This window comes from Bison bison, unplaced genomic scaffold (genome assembly GCF_000754665.1).
Source record: "Bison bison bison isolate TAMUID 2011002044 unplaced genomic scaffold, Bison_UMD1.0 scf7180017864128, whole genome shotgun sequence".
In the NCBI taxonomy this organism is placed as follows: Eukaryota; Metazoa; Chordata; class Mammalia; order Artiodactyla; family Bovidae; genus Bison; species Bison bison.
In genome coordinates this window covers 964,957-986,685 of record NW_011494700.1, presented here as the reverse complement: position 1 = coordinate 986,685, position 21,729 = coordinate 964,957, and the positions used below count along the sequence as shown (strand labels likewise).

The window sequence follows — 21,729 nt, the reverse complement described above, 5'->3', positions numbered from 1 at the left end:
AGGGAGAAATATGTAAAAAGTGGCGTAAGGAGGACTTAAGTATTACATTGTTTTCTAACAAGGATGAGATTTTAGTTGTTAAGAAGAAAACATGTGTGCACTAGTTCAAAATCCTACTGAATCAATACATCCTGAACTACCAATCACGAATTAAATACATTCTCTAGAATTTGCCCCTTTAAGTCTCTTAGATATCCCAAGTCTGTCTTTTGGGGGCTCACCCAGTTTGTTGTCATTATGCTTTTCCTACCTGCTAAGTGAAACATCCTTTTGCAGTGGGCAAAGATCTGATTTCAAGCAAGATAGGATGCTGACTTAGCTCCAAGGAATGAGTCATGACTGGTCCAAGTCATTTATAATAATCTCATTCCCTTCTATTAATGGATTTGGTCCCAAATTAGCATGTGAATCAGTTCTGGTGAATGATACATCAAGGGAAACCTGGTATTTTCCTTCTAGCCTCAAAAGTAGTGTACAGGGACTTATCCATTCCTGCTTGTGATACTGAAGTAAAGACATAATGTCTCGAGATATGGCAGCTGTCTTGCAACCATGAGGCAACAAGCACAGAAGGATGGTGAAGTTGAAGGGTGAAAAGGGTCAAGGGCTCTGGTTGAGCCCATTTAATAGCTAAGGCTGTTTCTGCGGCTGCCAGTTACCAGATGTGCTACAAGGGTAAGCTACTGTTTAGCTGGATTTTCTGTTATTTAAACTGAAAGCATTTAGTCATTCAATCATATCTGGACTTGGACAATCAACTTATAACCTTCATCATGTCTTTTAGGCTTTTAAAGAATGCATTTGTTTGGTACTTCAGGAAACTATTTAAATGAGTCATCTCAAACTAACATATTTAAAAGTAATTTAGCACATTCTTTTGTTGTCACAGATCCAGAGAACTTAAGCATGACAAGTTCTTCTACCTATTTTCATGTGTTATCACCTTCTACTTGGAATATTAAAAGAAATTACAAGAAAATTAAAATATAAATAAATTACAGTAAAAGTATAAATATTCAATATATGAATGTAGATAATAAAAATAGCATTCCCATATTGCCTCCTGATTAATCTATTTAGCTTAAATTTATTTAAGAATACACAAAGTCTTTATTTATTTATTTAGCCATGCTACGTGGCATGTAGAATCTTGGTTCTCTGATCAGGAATCAAACCCAGACTCCCTGCAGTGTAAGCTCAGAGTGTTAACCATTGGACCGCCAGTGAAGTCCCAAGAATACATAAAGTCTTAAAAGAGCAAGAAGCCCATATATATACTTTTATTTTACCTTGGGAACAAACTAGAGGGGTTAAAAGATGTGATTGCTTAACTAAGACAGCAGCAAGTAGAACAAGAGTACAATCCTTCTTTCAGGCAGAAGACTTCCTCCTCCATCATCTTGGTTTCCAAAGGAGACACAGAAGCACTGTCATAAATTATTGAAATCTGTTCATTAGAAGGCAATGACCAGATGTGGCCGCTCCTGAAATACACCTTTTTGTTATCTTCAGTTCCTCCATTATTATCTCTATCCATTTTCTTATGCATCATGCTGGTGTTTCTTCTTTTATTCTTTCTCATTTTCCTCTATTTTATTTGTCTCCTCTATACTGATGACCTCAGCTCTCCCTTCCCATCTTCTCCTGATTACCCTCTCTCATTTTATTTAATACTTCTTTTCAATCTTCCACCCATTCTTCCACTAAATCCAATACCCTGTCCCCATCCACTCATCCATCCACTTTCTCTTCTAAACATAAACATCTAGGACTTTAGCAGCTCACTTATTTTCCTTGGTTCTTTTTATTTATTTTTGCCTGTCTAGTCTTTGGTATAGTCTGTTTTCATTTTCAAGTCCATCTTTTACACATGCTTTTTAAAATACATACTCTAACTTCAGAATTATTATTTTATTCAGTATAATTTGCCATTTTCCTCTGTTAACAGAGCAGTAATAGTCGTAAGGACCTTGGCCTGGCACTCAAAGCAATGCCACTGCTGACCTGTAATTCCACGGTTGACCTGCAGACCTCTGCCAGGGGTGGAAAATAAAGACTGAAAATGCTGACAAGGGAGGTGAGGAGAAGCAAGCAGAATCCGGAGAAGCAAGAGAGCACTGAGGAAGCAAAATGAAAGAGAAGAACAAATAAACAGCCTTATATCCTACGATCATAGAGCCATTATTATTTCTTACACACACACGCACATACAGGCAAGCTTTCGGATTGTTAGGATGGACTGCTGGAGGAAGACTCAGGAACCCCCAAAACTAGCATCTGGCTTTATTTATGAACCAGACCTGAAGAGGTCAGTGCTAGGACTGGGTTAAGGTTAAAGATAAAGGAGACATTGGTCAAGGTCTCTTCAGTGTTGATCAACCTGTGTTGCCAAACTAGAGGGTTCTTTGGTGTTTGAGGAGGAGGAGGACATTGGACAGAGAGCAGGAGAAAGACAATGTTATTTCATGGGATTCACAGCTGACTTGAACACATAACATAGTATACTTTGCAAGAGAAGTCCAGTGGTCCTAACTGTGTTGTGATGACAGGTTTTAGTGGTTTAAGATTCTGTAGCAGAAAACTCTCTCTTGTGCAAATGGAAGTCTTGTCTCTGGCTGCCAGTTTCCCCATGTTCACTTCGCCATGGAATCTGTGTACTTCATTAAAAAGAATTCTCCATGATAGGAAAAATATTTTCTTAAAGACAAGTTGCCAATATGATAGAAATAAAAACATATTCATTTAAAGTAGAATAATTTAGGGACTTCCCTGGTGGTCCAGTGATTAAGAATCCACCTACCAATGCAGGGGACGTGGGTTCAATCCCTGGTCCAGGAAGATTCCACATGCTCCAGGGCAACTGAGCCTGTGTAGCACAACTACTGAACCTATGGATCCTAGAGCCCTTTGATCTGCAAGAAGAAAAGCCACCGCAGTGAGAAGCCTGTGCACCACAACTAGAGAAATCCTGCATGCAGCAACCAAAACCCAGGGCAGCAAAAACGAAAACAAACGAAGTAGAATAACTCAAAATCTTGTCTCTAACTTGATCAGGGAATGAAAAGAGTATTTTGAATATTTCTTATGACTCCTTCTGACCCTTGAGTCTTTATCCGTGAGTCCTTTGGGTGCGTTGTTTGCTTATATCTAAGAAGTGCATGAGGAAGGCAGAGGTGAGGAGAATTAAAATTAATCTCTATTCAGTTGCTAAGCAAACAACTATGCCATGCACATTTCCATGGGCCACCCTTGCCAGGATCTAAAATTGAGCAAGATGGGTTGTGTGTTACTTTCCTAGGAAGGCTGTAACAAATTGCCAGAAATTTGGTGACTTAAAACTATAGAAGTTTATTTTCTCACAGTCTGGAGGCCAGAGGAGCTTCCCCAGTGGCTCAGTTATAAAGAATCCACCTGTAATGCAAGAGACACAGGCTTGATCCCTGGGTCAGATAGATCCCCTGGAGGAAGGCATGGTGACCCACTCCAGTACTCTTGACTGGAGAATCCCATGGATGGAGGAGACTGGTGGCCTATGGTCTTATAGAGTCACAAAGCATTGGACATGACTGAAGCAACTTAGCATGCACGCATGGAGACCAGAAGTCTGAGATTAAGACATTGCATGGTGGTCCCTTCTGGAGTTTCTGAGGGAGAGTCTGTTCCATACCTCTTTACCAGCTTCCAGTGACTCTGGCAACACTTGGCATCCCTTGATTTGTAGCTTGTAGCTCCATTACTCCAATCTCTTTCTTTTTTTAGTAGAGTATAATTGCTTTACAATGTTATGTTAGTTTGTGCTGTTCAATGAAGTGAACTAGCCATAAGTATACATATATCCTTTCCCTCTTGGACCTGCTTCCCCCTACCCCCAACTCCCCCACCACTCATCTAGGTCATCACAGAGCAGCAAGCTGAGACTATTTGCAAGATAGGAACAGAGACACAGATGTAGAGAATAGCAGAGCTAGGGAAGGGGAGGGTGGGATGAATAGGGAGATTATTTGTGATTGATGATAAATACACTCCCGTGTGTAAAATAGCTAGTGGGAACTCACTATAAAGCACAGGAAGTTCAGTTCACTATTCCAATCTCTTTCTCTGCTGCTAAGTAGCTTCAGTCGTGTCCGACTCTGTGTGACCCCGTAGACGGCAGCCCACCAGGCTCCCCCATCCCTTGGCTTCTCCAGGCAAGAACACTGGAGTGGGTTGCCATTTCCTTCTCCAATGCATGAAAGTGAAAAGTGAAAGTGAAGTCCCTCAGTCATGTCTGACTCTTCACGACCCCATGGACTGCAGCCTACCAGGCTCCTCTGTCCATGGGAGTTTCCAAGCAAGAGTACTGGAGTGGGGTGCCATTGCCTTCTCCACTCTTTATCTTCATATAAATTTTTCTCCCTGTGTCTCTGTATGTGTCTAAGTCTCCCTCTCCTTTCTCCTATAAAGTCATCAATTACTGGATTTAGGGTCCATCCTAAATCCATGTTTTGGCTGCCTCTTGATGTGCACAAAAGAAGAGAGTGAAAAAGTTGGCTTAAAACTCAACATTCAAAAAATTAAGATCATAGCATCCAGTCCCATCACTTCATGGCACATAGACTGGGAAAAATGGGAACAGTGACATGTTTTATTTTCTTGGGCTCCAAAATCACTGCGGATGGTGACTGTAGCCATGAAATTAAGACATTTGCTCCTTGGAAGAAAAGTTATGACAAACCTAGACAGCATATTAAAAAGCAGAGACATGACTTTGCCAACAAAGGTTTATATACTCAAAGCTATGGTTTTTCCAGTAGTCATGTACAGATGTGAGAGTTGGCCCATAAAAAAGGCTGAGTGCAGAAGAATTGATGCTTTTGAACTGTGGTGCTGGAGAAGACTCTTGACAGTCTCTTGGACACCAAGGAGATCAAGCCAGTCAATCCTAAAGGAAATCAATACTGAATATTCATTGGAAGGACTGATGCTGAAGCTGAAGCTCCAATACTTTGGTCACCTAGTGCAGAGAGCTGACTTATTGGAAGAGACCCTAATGCTGGGAAAGATTGAGGGCAGGAGGAGAAGGGGGCAGCCAAAGATGAGATGGTTGGATGGCATCATCGACTCAATGGACATGAGTTTGTGTAAACTCTGGGAGATAGTGAAGGACAGGGAAGCCTGGCATGCTGCAGTCCATGGGGTTGCAAAGGGGTGGACGTGACTTAGCAACTGAAAATCAACAACTAAATTCAGAATGATTTCATCTTAGAACCTTAGCTAATTCCATCTTCAAATACTCTATTTTCAAAAAAGACTACATTCTGAGATTTTGAGGGTGCACGAATTGGGGTGGACACTATACAGCCTGCTACAGGCTCTAACAGCAATTTTTAAAGTGTGGCTCAGCACAGACTAACACATTTGCAATTGCTCCAATTCAACCACCTTCCCCAAATCCTGCTAGTCCGGTTTAATGACGCCTCACCAGAAGGGCTCCAAAACACCCCGGAATGTCCCAGATTGACACCCTTGCTCCATGACACAGACATCTTCCACACGACGACATGACTTCCTCTTTATCCTACCTGCTGTGGTTCCACCGCAGCTGCTCCCCTGCTCTGTTCTAATGGATGCCCTGGTGAAAAGGGTAAGAAGGAGCTATTCTTCCTCATGCTTATCAGAACTTTAAAAGTTTCCACAAGCAGTGAACTTGGTGTATTAGCACTTTTGGTTAATTAGAGCAGACCAAAATCTGACTGAACTTCAAAGTTTCTCGGTCAGAAGTTCTCTTGAGTCAACTACTCAAAATGATTCCTCCCGCTGTCCTTTTCCATCCCCCACTCTCCATCAACCCTGCCCTTCCTGCGCTTTTTCCCTTTCCAGTTTGTATGCTTCTAAGACTAAGGAGGGAACTTGGTAACCTGATTTCTCAAGGTGGGGCTGCAGGGAAGGAACACAAGGCCTATGTGTTTTTTATCTCCCTCATTTTTTATCTCCCTCAGGCTCATTTGACATTGACATAAAGACGTTTCATTTTTGTTCTATGCTCTCTGCCTTTTGGAAAGGTCTGAGTATGTACACAAATTTAGGCTGAGACCTTCCATAGAAAACAGAAAACAGAATCACTATCAACAGATTCCCTAGTTCTCTTCTATTTGCAACAAAATATTTATAAGAATATATCCCACATTGGCAATTCCCTGGTGGTCCAGTGTTTAGGGCTCAGCGCTTTCACTGATGGGCCTGGGTTTGATCCCTGGTTGAGGACCTAAAATTCTGCAAGCATCCCAGCCAAAACTTTAATTAATTAAGACTTAATAAAAGAATACATCCCACTTCTTTGTATTTATGGAGCATTTATTTACAATATGGAGTAAATAACATGGGTATGAGAGACAGTTGGAGACTTAAACCTACTTTATTTTTTTTCAGTTAATTAATTTATTTTAATTTAATTCCTCTAAGGCTACAATATTGTGATGATTTTTGCCATACATCAAGGTGAATCAACCATGGGTATACATGTGTCCCCCCATCCTGAACCCCGCTCCGCCACTTCCCTCCCTACCTTATCCTTCTGGGTTGTCCCAGAGCACTGGCTTTGGGTGCCCTGCTTCATGCATCGAACTTGCACTGGTGATCTATTTTACACATGGTAATACACATGTTTCAGTGCTATTCTCTCAAATCATCCCACCCTTGCCTTCTCCCACAGAGTCCAAAAGCCTGTTCTTCACATCTCTGTCTTTATTGCTGCCCTGCATGTGAAGTGAAGTGAAGTGAAGTCACTCAGTCGTGTCCGACTCTTTGGGACCCCATGGACTGGAGCCTACCAGGCTCCTCTGTCCATGGGATTCTCCAGGCAAGAATACTGGAGTGGGCTGCCATTTCCTTCTCCAGGGGATCTTCCCAACTCAGGGATCGAACCCAGGTCTCCCACATTGCAGGCAGATGCTTTAACCTCTGAGTCACCAGAGAAGCCATGTAGGATTATCATTACCATCTTTCTAAATTCCATACATATGCATTAGTATGCAGTATTTGTGTTTTTCTTTCTGACTTACTTCACTCAATATAATAGGCTCCAGTTTCATCCACCTCATTAAATCTGACTCAAATGTTTTCCTTTACATAACAGAGTAATATTCCATTGTGTATATGTACCACAACTTCCTTATCCATTTGTCTGCTGATGAATGGACATCTAGGTTGCCTCAAGTCCTAGCTATTGTAAACAGTGCTGCAGTGAACACTGGGGTACATGTGTCTCTTTCAATTCTGATTTTCATGGTGTGTATGCCCAGCAGTGGGATTGCTGGGTCATATGGCAGTTCTATTCTTAGGTTTTTAAGGAATCTCCACACTGTTCTCCATAGTGTCTGTACCAGTTTGCATTTCCACCGACAGTGTAAGGGGTTCCCTTTCCTCCACATCCTCTCCAGCATTTAATGTTTGTAGACTTTTTGATAGTGGCCATTCTAACTGGCATGAGATGAATCTTCATTATGGTTTTGATTTACATTCCTCTAATAATGAGTGATGTTGAGCATCTTTTCATGTGTTTACTAGCCATCTGTATGTCTTCTTTGGAGAAATGTCTGTTTAGTTCTTTTGCCCACTTTTTGATTGGGTTGTTCATTTTTCTGGTATTGAACTGCTTGTATATTTTGAAGATTAGTTCTTTGTCAGTTGTTTCATTTGCTATTATTTTCTCCCATTCTGAAGGCTGCCTTTTCACCTTGTTTATAGTTACCTTCCTTATGCAAAAGCTTTTAAGTTTAATTAGATCCCATTTGTTTACTTTTGTTTTTATTTCCATTATTCTGGGAGGTGGGTCATAGAGGATCTTGTTGTGATCTATGTTGGAGAGTATTCTGCCTATGTTTTCCTCTAAGGCTTTATGGTTTCTGGGGAGACCTACCTACTTTAGACTGAGTTTCACTGAGTGTTGACGTCCCAATGAGTACAGAATTTCACCTTCAGTGTTCAGATGAAAAATACGCATACAAAGAGTACAGACGCATGCATCATCATGCCATGGTCCTATGCTAAAGAAGATACTATGTTCCTACATTTTTAAGTTCTGCAATTGGACTTTTCTACCATTATAAGTTTATTTATTAATTTTATGGAAGTATAGTTGCTTTACAACATTGTATTAATTTCTACTGTACAGCAAGCTGATTCACTTATACACACACACATATATATTTTTTCATAATGTTTTCCATGATAGTTTATTATAGGATATGATATTATCACTTACATGTGGAATAGAAAATGTGAAAGAAATGAACTTTCCATGAGACAGACTCACACACGTAAACAACAGACGTGTGGTTACCAAGGATGTGGTGGTAGGGGAGAGGTGGATTGGGAGTTTAGGTTTAGCAGATGCAAACTATTATGTATAGAACGGATAAACAAGTAGCAAGGTCCTACTATATATAATGGGGAGCTATATTTAATACCCTGCAATTGGGCTTCTAATTCTCTCTGCTGAGCTAATTAATTCACATTAACCACATTGCAAAGCATTGATAAACCAAAATGCCAATTTCTTAATTTACACCGAAAACTATTACAGCCAGGTGGATTGTAATGCTCACTTCAACTAGTTGGAGTAATACCTTCTCAATAGAAATGTGTCCTTCAGAAATAAAATCAAAATTAGAGGATATATTGGATTATTGAATGAAAATAAAAGAAGTGATTAACCTTAAGACATACAGCAACTACTCTACCTTGAGGTTACAGGTGCCATGCATCAAAATTTCTCAGTTGCTCCACTCAAGTAATAATGGAATATGTGCCTTCACCAGCTCTCAAGTTTCAGTATTCTTTATTATTGTGCAAAGGTTTCTGTGACTAACATTGCACTCGGTGTCAGAATTTTCGGCATTATTACATCCATATCTCCCTCCATGATTTTCAGAATGTTGTTAGATTTGGGTTTCCTTGGTGGGAATTCAGGAAGGTATTGTTATCTTACCTGTGACATTCTCATATGATTCATCTTAATGTGATAGTACGTTTTTGAAAAAATATCCTTTCCAAAAGGCTACACTGATTCTTTCATGTCAGCACTTGCTATTTCGGTCAGACTGAAGAGTGCACCCTGTTTTGGATCTGCTGTCCCTGTGTGTACTGCACGAGGTCTCAGGAACACAGGTAGACAAAGTTTCCTCCAGGGCACTTAATTCCTAGAAAGAACGTGAACTAATGGGATGTGAAAAGAACTAAGATTCAGGATCTCTGGTCTCAGGTTTGCCTTGAAGTATCTGAGGGGTAGGAAACACATCTGTTTCCACCTATTTAGGCAAAGAACTGGGGTATCCTGTATTCCAATCCCTTTTACTAACACACAGTAGGTATCCACTATGTGCTAATCAACCAACCACCTCCAACAGCTCTTTTAACTCTAAAAATTTTACAAAATCTCAGTGAATTACAATCCAGATTAGTGAATGACTTTTTATCAATTTGTTTTGTCTCTTGTAGCAGAGCTTCATTTATTCATCTGGTGAGCATTCATTGCAAACTACCTATGTGTCAGGCAAAATTCCACAAAGCTCGTTAAGGGTAACACTTTCAAGCTTTTTCTTCTCCTGTTCTACATCCTTCTTCCCCCACTGAATGCTTGATTTCCACATGGGATCTTTTTATTCAAGTAATCTAATCATCTCTTGACAATCAACTTGGTCTCTCCATTGTTTCCCTTTCCCGTGATTGCCCAAGATTTACTTTTCTTTGGGACTCAATTTGTTTTGAACCCTTTTTTTTTCCCCTCAAGAAGCTTGATGATAGCTTTGTAATCCAAGTTCAGAAGTTCAGAAAAAGCAGATTCTCACCAAAAAGCGGGAGTCTGAGTACTGGATTCCAGGGGCCTTCCACCTACCTAATCCTGGAACTTGAATTGTTCACATCTGCAACACTGGAAGGTCACTGCGGGCTTCTTCATCCTACTGGAAGATTGCTCCAAGAACTCAGAGCACCTTCCAGATCGCCTCTATCTTACACTCCCCCTAGTTCCCCCTCCCCGCCCCACAAATCCCCCACCGGATGGCTGGGAAGGAATCCAGCCCAACATCCTGCAGCCACACATATGTCTTCACTCAGCCTCCAGCCCCCGCAGCCTCTGCAGGTCCTGCCCTCCCGAGGACCTCCCAGACCACCCACAGGGCCCTCCCCTGCTCTCTCATCTCAGCCATGCCAGAACCTGCACTATCTGGGTTCCACTTATTTCCACCAGTCATTATGAAGATTTTACAGAAAAGCGTGATTTTAAATGTCATAACATTTTAAAGTTGAATAAGAACAAACCAACAAAGTGCAGCAGAAGCAACTGGCAACTTGTTGTTCAATCGCTCAGTTGTGCCCAACTCTCTGCGACCCCATGGCCTGCAGCACCCCAGGCTTCCCAGTCCTTCACTGTCTCCCGGGCTTTGCGCAAACTCAGCAACTTACACAGCAATGTATATAGGAATGAATCAACAACGACCTACTTTATAGCACAGGAACTATACTCAGTAATAATCTATAAAGGGGAAGAGTCTGAAAAAGAAGATATATATATATATATATACACATACACACACATATATATAAAACTGAATCACTGTGCTGAACACCTGAAACTAACAAGACATTGTAAATAAAAATTAACTTAAATTTTCAATAAAAATAAAGAAAATAAATTTTCAATACAAATTTAAATAATTCTTAAAAAATGAAGAGGAGTGAGGCACAAGAAACTGAAAGCAGGCCGTCCCTAGGGCAGGGAGGATATTGGTTGGGAGTCTCCCTGGTGAGTGCCGTCTGAGACAGAGAACGTCTCAGATGCCAGCGGCCATCTTCCCCAGTGGCAATTAACCAAGACAACTGGAATCCCAGATCACTAATTTCCCCTGCCTAATGGTTTTCTCTGATCCAAACAATTGGCCTATCCAAGCATGTTGACATTTCTGGTCCAGTTTTTCAGGGCATGATGAAGATTAATGACAAGTCTGGGGTAAAGTTCAGGATTTTGTAGTGGATCCACAGGAAGCTGAAGGGATCAGGCAGAACATGGCTTAAGCTGACCGTCTCCAGTGACCGCTCTGAGCTCCTTGTTTCTGCTATACTAGTGTTTGGGTCCACCTTGTCATGGGCTACTGCTCTACCTCAGAGTGAGTGAGCACAAGCAACTTCCATCTCCTTCCCCACAAAAGTTAAATCACGGCTATAGCAAAACATCTTTTAAAAATTACAATTATTTCTCTAAGCAATCATTTCCTGGTCTTATTTATACCTTGAATAATGTGGTTTTACAAATACCTTCTGCCCTGCTTTAGGGATCTTGGCTGTAAAATCAGGTAAACCGGTGTTTGATCAGATGAGTTCTACAAGTTCTCTGCAAGTTCTGCATATTTTAATATTTGAGACAAGAAATGTCTCATAAAAAGAAAACTGTGGAAAAAAGATATACATATAAGAGTATTTATCACAGCATTTTATATATTTGCAAAATATTGATTAATAAATTGTCATGTTTATATATAAAATGGACACTAGGAAGTCATTAAAAGTGTATCTCTATTCACTGATAAAGAAATCCCCTGTGATTCATTGTTAAATGCAGAAAGGAAGTCAAAAAACATTCATGACCTCACTTATGGTAAGTTTATATTAACATACATGGCCCACACAGATACAAAAAGATATTAACCAAAATATTGAACACTTACTGTCAAATCTCCAAAGTAGAATTTCACATGATCTTCAATTTTTTATTTCTATTTTTCTGTATTCGGTGAATTTTCTACAGTAAAATAAATAGTTTTTTTTTTTAAGGATTGGAAAAAATAAGTTAATTATCTGTATTTGGACAGATATATGGGCTTACAGCACACATATATAGGACACTATATGGGCTTTAAAATCAGGCTGAGGTGGTTTCAACTTGTGATTACTTTTTATATGACCCTGGGCAAGTCATTTAACTCCACTGAGCCTCAGGCACTTGACTTCCACAGTTACTCCCTACGTACCATAAGGGCTGCTTCAGGACAGTATGAGAGAATAGTGACAATGTTTTGAAATATTACTCAGTGTATCTTTCTTTTAACTCTTTTTCAATGCTAGAGTCCTTCCACCACTCAAACTGGAATGACGAAAGCAGAGACTCAGGAAAAAGAGGACATAGAAGAAAATAGTGAGGAAAATCATAGTGGAATCAGAAGTCATGTTTTTGTCTTTAAATTCTAAAATTATTGAAAATTTTAGAATAGACGAAGACTTGAAAAGCAAAGGGCCATTGTACCCATTCCTTCCATGCTTTTTTAATGTTCTCCTACTGCAAGTGTTACTCTTGAATTAAAGTACTTTTAATTTTAAAAGAAAATAGTTAAACCTCAAACTTACAAATAAATCTCCAATAAGCCAAGTTCAGTTACTTGTCACAGGACACAAAGCTACATTCATTCAACAAATTTTTGTTTTCCAAACATTTTTCTAAGCACTGAGAATGTAGCAGTGAGAAAAACAAACAAAAATTCTGAATTTTTAAAATATACCTTGTAAAGTAGCCAATACACTCTTATGATACATATATACATAAAGGGAAAGGAAAAGAGTGGAGGGAAGGTACAGAGTGGAAGAAACTGGAGCTGATGACCGATTCTAAATGGATTCAACTCGCGTGGAAGAAAATGTAATATTATGCTGCAAAGTGAAATATCTGATACTCTATGAACCATCATTCCTGTGCCTAGGTTTATTCCCAAGAGCTGTAACTTGCACACCTGTTACCAGGAGACTTATACAAGAATGTCTCCAGCAAAGATGTTCACAAGAGCAAAACATTGAAAACCATTTAAATGTCTACCAACAGAAGAATGGATTAATAAAATGAAGTGTTCTCAGACAGATTTGATGCTTTTGAACTGTGGTGTTGGAGAAGATTCTTGAGAGTTCCTTGGACTGCAAGGAGATCCAACCTGTCAATCCTAAAGGAAATCAGTCCTGAATTTTCATTGGAAGGACTGATGCTGAAGCTGAAGCTCCAATACTTTGGCCACCTGATGTGAAGTGCTGACTCACTGGAAAAGACCCTGATGCTGTGAAAGATTGATGGTGGGAGGAGAAGGGGACAACAGAGGATAAGATGGTTGGATGGCATCACCAACGTGATGGACATGGGTTTGCGTAGGCTCCAGGAGTTGGTGATGGACAGGGAAGCCTGGCGTGCTGCAGTCCATGGGGTCGCAAAGAGTTGGACATGACTGAGCAACTGAACTGAACTGAACTGTTCTCAATGATGAAAACAAAAAACCATGACTTATCTTTGAAAGATAATTATGGCGGAGGATATTTTCCCAAAACAGCCACAGTATTATTTCTGGTCCCGAATGTTCTTCCAGAACCTTCTCCACCCTCTCCACCACCACCTCCCACATCAAGAAGTGGAGTCTGTGTTTTCTCCCTTGAATTTGCTGTGTCTTTGTGACTGCTTCAACTCATACAGGACAGAGGCTATGTGGTTTCTGAGTGCTCATGATAAAAGGCAATGTACTTCCCTCTCGGCCTTTGGAGTGCTAAGCTGCTTTGTAAGTAGTCTGATGACCCTATAGTCACCAAGTTGAAAAGACTCCGTGGAAAGAATACCTAGAAATAGAGGTAGACCGAGAAGCTATGCTTGTGTTACCAGCTCAGACAGCAGAAATATGAGTGAAGATGTTTCAGAGATGACTCTGGCTCTAGAAATCATTGGATTTCAAACACATAAGAGGCTCTGAGCCACAACCATGCTTTTCTTAAACTCCTGAATCTAGAGACAGCATGAGATGTCCACTTAGGTCCATCAGTTACAAATGATGTTTGTCGTTCTAAGCCACTGAGTTTTGCAGTGATGACAAAGGGATAGACAAGGATAGATGACTGGGACGATGACATTGAGTGAAAATGAAAGAAAAGTCCCAGAAAAGTCCTTACTGTATAATGTCAGTTTCTTAGTGCTCAAAAATAAGTCAAACAAAACAATAAAATTATTTCTTAAATATTGAAAAGATAAATGCAATATTTTTTAGATTTTCATATGTTTCTTATTTCATTGCATAAGAATCAGAACATTTGTATTATTTGTACTTTGCAAAATTCATTAAGGTTTTCTATGTAGCATAATAGGTGATCAATTTTTATAAATGTGACTTGAACACTTGGACGTGTAGTTGCTGTGTTCAACGTTGGTTATATACATCTGTATGTATTATCAGATCTACCCTGCTAATTATAATAGTTAAGTCTTTTAGTCACTTAATTTTGGTCTGTGAGAAAAGTAAGTTAAGGGCTTGTATTGCTAGTATGTTTCTCCCTATTTATTTATAATTTTTTTAATTTCTGCTTTATTACTACTATTTCACTCTTGTTTTGGGCAGAGCATGAATATCCATACCTGTATCTCCACTGTGAATTATAACCTTATTAGTTTTATTTAATGCATATGGGCCTGAAACCCCATATCTGATACTAAGATCATGACTCTAGATTTCTTTAATTTTTGTTTGTTGAAAGGTTGCCCAGCTTTTAATCTACAATATTTTTAAGTCAGAATGTTTTAGCTCTGGCTTACAGGAGAAGGCGATGGCACCCCCACTCCAGTGCTCTTGCCTGGAAAATCCCATGGATGGAGGAGCATAGTGGGCTGCAGTCCATGGGGTCGCGAAGAATCGGACACGACTGAGCGACTTCACTTTCACTTTTCACTTCCATGCATTGGAGAAGGAAATGGCAACCCACTTCAGTGTTCTTGCCTGGAGAATCCCAGGGACGGGGGAGCCTGGTGGGCTGCTGTCTATGGGGTCGCACAAAGTCGGACACGACTGAAGCGACTTAGCTGCATAGGTAGCACAGCTTTGGCTTTTCATTGAGATCGGTCTGAAACTTCTTTCATAAAGAGTGAAACCTACTTACATTTATTAATGAGAGATATCTTAGTTCTATCATTTATTGAGTGTCTTCTACTCCAGGTATCATAGGAGCTGGAAATACAAAAGTGATAGATAGATAAATAGATAGATAATAAAGGCACCATTCCAGGCCTCAGGAATGTTGATTGAAAGAAGTGACTCTCCCTCTTTCTCTCTGTATTTACCATCATTTTTCTTTCATCTATCTATCTATCGTCTATGATCACTTCTGTATTTTCATTTTCATGTAGCTTGCAATCTAACAGGAAGAAAAGACTAAACACAATATTATGTTTTCAGTTTTATAGGCTATTTAAGCCTTTAACTCTATGGCCTGTATTCTTTGTGTCTATGTGTTTGTACAGTTCTTCTATTATTTAGAAATTTGGTATTCTTACACCAGCGGAACTCTTATAATTATAACAATATAATATCCTTAGTTTTTCATTTCTTTAGACAGTACCTATTAACTTTCTATTATGAGCAATGATAAAATTAGCATGTTTCCTGTGTCCTCTCTCCTCCCTCTCTCCAACTCTAATATTTTTTTCAGTGCTTAATAGTATGGTTACATGTGTTAGTATTTCTATTACTCCATCTGTCAACTTGAAATGATATCTCCTGACTCTCAAATATTTTAGACGAAGCAATCAGCAAGTTTACTCTGACCCATTTTTCCTTATCTCCTCCAAATTTTTGTGAGCTAAATACATTCTAAGTTGTTAGGGCATATAACACACATATATCTGTTCTATCACCACCTTCTGTCACATTTGGTTTATATTTGGACCATATGCCCTGTGTTCCTCATGTTCAAAACAGCCTGGACAGACTTCAGTCTTTATATTCAAATGCTAGTTTGGCTGGATATTTAATCTTTGGCTTATACTTCCCTCTGGGAATACGGTTAGAGGTACTCAAAATATTGAGTTTGATGCCTGCTCTTTATCTGTAGGGAAAAGTTGCTGTTCTTTTACATATTTTTCTTTCTTAGAAATCTTTTCATGATGCTGTAGCACCTAGGCTTTTTGCTGGAGGTCAGGAATCTGGAAGACTTGCCTGGGGGTCTTCCCAGCAGGAACAATTCGCCCCCTGCTCTAGCACAGAGGGAGGCTAATTTCTGCAGTTATGGCTCATCTGTGTGCCTTTGTTCAACTCTTCCTTTTCTGTTTATCTGAAGCAAAAGGCTCTAAAAGGCCTCAGCTGAAGCCCTGCTCACCCATGTTCCTGACTCCTTCTTCTAAATAAGTAAAGTAGTGTTTGCACTTTAGGGAGAGCTCCTTGTCTTCAGGAAGTGGCTCAATCTGAGCTCTGGAATTTTCTGGGCTTCTCTCCACCTTCTCCCATGACTTTTAGTTATTCTTACATGATTTTGAAGTTAGCTGATTTTGGTGGATTATATGTGTAATTTCATAAAAAATTAAGTTTGCAAGGTCCATTTTTAAAGCCTTAGGCTTTTGGCTTTTTCCTAGGAGAAGGGGTAAAAAGCTGACCTATGCAACCTTTTTTGTGTCAGATATTTCAAATCACTTTAGGTTTGCCAGAACTAGACTTAATGAGAAAGAAAAGGATTTGCGGGGTTCAAAGATTCAGAGCTTGGTTCACTCAGACTGTAGATTTTATACCATAAACTACACTTTTATGGAAGTAGAACTAGAAAGTTCTTCCCTGATCGCTCAGATGGTAAAGAATCCACCTGCAATTCAGGAGACCTGGGTTTGATCCCTGGGTCAGAAAGATGCCCTGAAGAAGGGAATGACAACACACTCCAGTATTCTTGCCTGCAGAATCCCATGGACAGAGGAACTTGGTGGACTACAGTCTATGGATTTCCAAGAGTCAGACATGACTGAGCGACTAACACTGACATCTTGCAGAAAATCCATATGATGTTTACAGAGCAGGTTCCCTCATCCCAAATGTGCTAAGAGAAAAATCAGATGGCTAGAATGAATTGAGTTGGAGGAAACATGACTAGATCATATAGAAGCCTCTAAGAAGCTCCCAGGACTCTGTCTCAAATTAAAATCTCAATTATAAATAGAGATAGCAACATAAATTCTATATTTGGGGGAGATTCTCAGAGCATCAGGACTAGGGCTTAGCTGCCCAAGATATAACTTGGAAAGGTGTTTTTTTGTTTGTTTTTCCCTGATTGCCCCACTATGAGATTTTGTGTATACACAGATATACTGTGTATGTATTTTTTAATTTGTTTATTTAGTTTTGGCTGCATTGGGTCTTTGTTGCTGCATGTGGCTTTCTCTAGTTGCAGCAAGTGGGGGACCAGTGTGTGGGCTTCTCATTGCAGTGGCTGCTCTTGTGCTGGAGCATGGGCTCTAGAGTGCATGGGCTCTGTAGTTGCGGTACTCGGGCTTAGTTGCTCTGTGAGACTTGGGATCTTCCCAGACCAGGGATCCAATTGGTGTTCCCTGGCATTGCCAGACAGATTTTTAACCACTGGACCATCAAGGAAGTTTGGGAAACCGTGTTTTGAAGAAAGTCTCCAACCCAGCACCTGAAGAATGGCGGCAGGGGTGTGGGGGTGCTGAGGAAGTCATCTCTGCTAGAAGTTCCCATGGGCATGGAAGTGGTACAACCAAGAGAGAAACAAGAATGTGTAGACTCCGAGACTAGAGGCCATGGAGGAACCACAGATATCAGGAACAGATGCCAGGATACTGGCAGAGATCACTCAAGGGAGCTTCACCTCCCTGGAGGCCAGCAAGTTCAGAAGACATCACTTGGACCAAACACCACTCCCCAATGCCAGGATGATGCAAAAGCAACAGCATTTCTCCCAATGCAGCTTATCCCAGAAAAGAAGAACGAAGAGGAAGAGAATAGTCAAGTGATTGAGTATGTTACTTGATTTGGCCACACAAAAGTCGCAAATGACTGAGCCATCTTGAATTGCTCAGATTACCTTTGTATAATCTTTAAAAGGGGAACTTCAGAACTGAATTAAATTCACTTGTAGAAAAATAAATACTATTAAAGTTCTGCACTCATAGGTTAGTGAGTGTAAAACTTTAAGTCTGCTGCATGTAGGAGCTTGCTGACATTCCAAGGAACATTCATCTAAGGCATACTTGCACCATGAACTAATTTAAACCTTAGACAAGAACTGAAGCAAGTCCCAACCATGATGTTGTGAGAGAACCGTATGCAGAAAGCCAAAGTTTGGAACCCCAAACTGTAAAATTCACTGTGACTCTGAAATGCCAAAAATTAAACCTCCTACTCATAGAAGGAAGGCTGATTTTAGGGGGTACCAGCTTAGGCCATAAACATGGTGATGGCAGTTGGAGAGTTTGATTTTGGAAGAAAAAACAAGATCTGTTCAAGCTGTGAGGACTACTCATAGCTAGTGATATAGAAGCTCAATAAACTAGGAAGGGATCCTTGAGACCCTAGAGAATGGAGACATCATGATCTTGCAAGAGCCAAGGACTGATTAGTCAGGGTCTGTCCTCCCTTTGGGCTTCTGGGTGGCCAGTGGTAAAGAACCCACCTGCCAATGCAGGAGATGCAGATCTGATCTCTGGTTTGGGAAGATCTCCCGGAGAAGGGAATGGCAACCCACTTCAATATTCTTGCCTGAAAAAATTCCATGGACAGAGGAGCCTGGTGGGCTACAGTCCATGGGGTCACAAAGAGTTGGACAAGACTTAGTGATTAAACAAAAAATCCTCCCTTTAGCCAGATTGCCTTTACACAGTGATGGGAGAGTTGCTACTCCTGGGAGTCAGTGGACATCCCAGGAGGTTTGGACTGGGGTCATATATATCATTTCCTATAACCCTCAGAAAACCTCCCTTAGTTATCCCAGCATCACAATAGCCCCTTCTGTAGTACAGACTACCTTGGAGGGGAAAGTGAGCAAAGAGAAATTCTTGGGAAAGCAGCAATTATCCTATAGTGCAAGCAAGTGACATCTTCACCCATGCTGCTGCTGCTGCTGCTGCTACTAAGTCACTTCAGTCGTGTCCGACTCCATGCGACCCCATAGACGGCAGCCTACCAGGCTCCCCCGTCCCTGGGATTCTCCAGCCAAGAACATTGGAGTGGGTTGCCATTTCCTCCTCCGATGCATGAAAGTGAAAAGTGAAAGTGAAGTCCTTCAGTTGTGTCCGACTCTTAGCGACCCCATGGACCGCAGCCCACCAGGCTCCTCTGTCCATGGGATTTTCCAGGCAAGAGTACTGGAGTGCGGTGCCATTGCCTTCTTCGATCAGCCACATGTAACTCCTTAATATCAGAGACTGAGGGGAGTAGATTATGGGTAAACAAAATTTAAACTATGATAATCTTGGCAAAGTATTCCCCTCCCTAGGGATGCAAATATTTATTAAGGAGATAAAACTCAGAAGATAATATTTTAAAAAATTTAATTAATGCAATTTATGTTTGTAGTCATTCTTAAGTTCTCAGTAGTCTCAAGATTCTATTAACTGAACAAATAGTATTCATTGCTTAAGGAGGGGGCCAGATCCAATTTAGAACACAAAAGTCAGCATTCCATTTGGTGGTAGAAGTTTAAAAAATCCCAATTAACAAGCAAGAGGGTCAATTCAAGAGGGTCAGTGATGTCTAGAAACCCATGATGGGGCAGTCAAGAGGTTCAGGGGGGGATCCTGGGAGGGAAGGGCAATAACATGGCTTCCCTAGGTAAAGCCCACAGCACTGAATGTTTCCTAGAGGTTTAAAACCAGTATCAAACCAAATGCTGTTACCTAACAATGGTTGAATCAGGTCTCTGAGTTCCTAGGCCTTTGCAGTCACTGACCCGGGTGTGGTGTGGAGAAAGCCCTTGGTCCTTGCACTGAGAGAACAAGTGGACCAAAGGAGACCTCACGTTTGGAACAAGGAAGATGAAAGAAGCACGGTCTGACAATGGGGTGGGATATGGATTAACAGTGGATGTACAGATACTCAAGTCCAGAAAGGACCAGCCGTAACTTACTGGACCAAAAAGCACAGAGGATAACACCCAAATCAGATCCCTAGGCCAAGGTAGTGTCTTTACCAGTATCTCCCTCAATTCCTTTCTGACCTGGGTCTTAGTTCAACCTCTGTCTTCACAGAGCATGAAGGAGAATCACTGGCTGACTGAAAACTTTAAATTGACTACAATGAGTTCAGAAAATTATTGAGAAACTTGCAATGCAAACATTTTCATCATGAGAGAGATCAAGAGTTCTTAAGTGGTTTCCATTACAATGGGGGAAAGAAAAGCATTTTCATATTTAACACCCAGATTTTGTGACTATGTAAAAATTATACCCCATGTATGTGTTAAAAGTGACAGATATGTAGCAAACATTTAATAAATGATAGCTACTAATTGTTTTTAGAGCATTACATCTTTCTATTGTTTTCTGGACTTTATGTTTTGCTTCTGTCAGCTTGTAGGTCTTAAGATCTCCATAAAAGCAAACATCTTTAAAATGTCCTGTTAGTTTATCAGGTGGCACAAAAGTATTGGCAAATAAAATATTTGGTTCTTAGGAAGGTAATACAATTATGGAAATGGGGTGGAGGGAGCATTCTAGAAATTTTTATCAGTTCGGAATTTTGCCTGGAAAGGAAAACAAGCTCATCTGGCCCCCAAGTGACACATGAATTATTTGTACCAGGATGACATTTAAATAATTAATAATGAGAAACTTAGCTTAATATTCCTGCCAACCAGCCTGTATTGAGAAATCAAAATTTTTTTAACATCTTGGTAAATCTGGGATCAGAGTACACGTGCTGGGTGGTCTTGCAGGCTATTTTCACCACATTGTAGGAGCCCAGTGACCTGCTTTTCTCTCCATTCAAAGACTGTACCAGGGCATCTATTTATATTCCAAAGTCAAGCCACCCACCCGCTGTCTTGGAAAATACTGCCACAAATGAAACACTGCCATTACCAACTGCTCTTCTTATTCTTTAAGAGTCCCACCACTTTTTACTTTGTATTTGTTCACCTCATCTTTTTCTTTTCAACATGCACTTTTAAAACACTGTAAATTACTTACAGATTTTTTTGGTCATATTAATTTTGGTTGACTACATTGATCAGTTTATATAAAGAGCCATCTTTATTTTTCATGTTGTGACTGCAGCAACTCCAAATCACACTGAAGATAGGTTCCTTCTGTCAAGTCTACTTCCTAAATCACATACATGTAAGTTTCAATCATTTCCTGGTCAGAATTTCTTACTGTTCCTTTGACTTTCTCTTAAGTGTAGGAATTCTTTGCCCTTTGGGGGCTTGTATAATTTTGTCTATTGACTGTAAATGCCTGATCACATTTTATATAGTTGAAATTACAATTTTAACTGTAAATGATGATATGAAAATGCCCCTCAAGTGCTATTTTTTCCTGCTCTCAGGACTTATTCTTCAGAACTATTACTCTTTAGTCTTCTCTAAGACCCTAAAAGCAGTTCACTATACATATCTGTAATCACCTAGGTAAGTTTATATTCATAGAACTAATTGTGGGGAAAAAAAAACCCCTCAAAACTCACCACTTATTATGAGTCCTAAAATTAGTTATCATGGATGAAGCATTGTATTTTATTATATTAAAACTGAATAATGATGATAACAGAAATTTTGTCTTTAAATTCACAGAAACAAAGTCCTCTTATTTAAACTAGTAATGCTCTGTGTATGAGTGCTACTGTTTTCATGTATGGTAATATTTCGGTAGGAAGAGTTACTTCAACATGTATTAGAGGGGTATTCATTAGTTTATTCCATAATGAATTCAATAGACGGTTCTTGCATGCACACTAAGTCGCTTCAGTCGTG

At 40.1% G+C, this 21,729-nt stretch overlaps 1 long non-coding RNA gene across 1 annotated transcript; it reads left to right on the top strand.

Annotated features, from left to right (window-relative positions):
• Positions 1–446: 446 nt before the first annotated feature.
• LOC104988362 lies at positions 447–2,167 on the top strand. The gene is made up of 2 exons (XR_825226.1): positions 447–675; positions 1,949–2,167. It is a non-coding gene; the product is annotated as an uncharacterized LOC104988362 (long non-coding RNA).
• Positions 2,168–21,729: the final 19,562 nt, after the last annotated feature.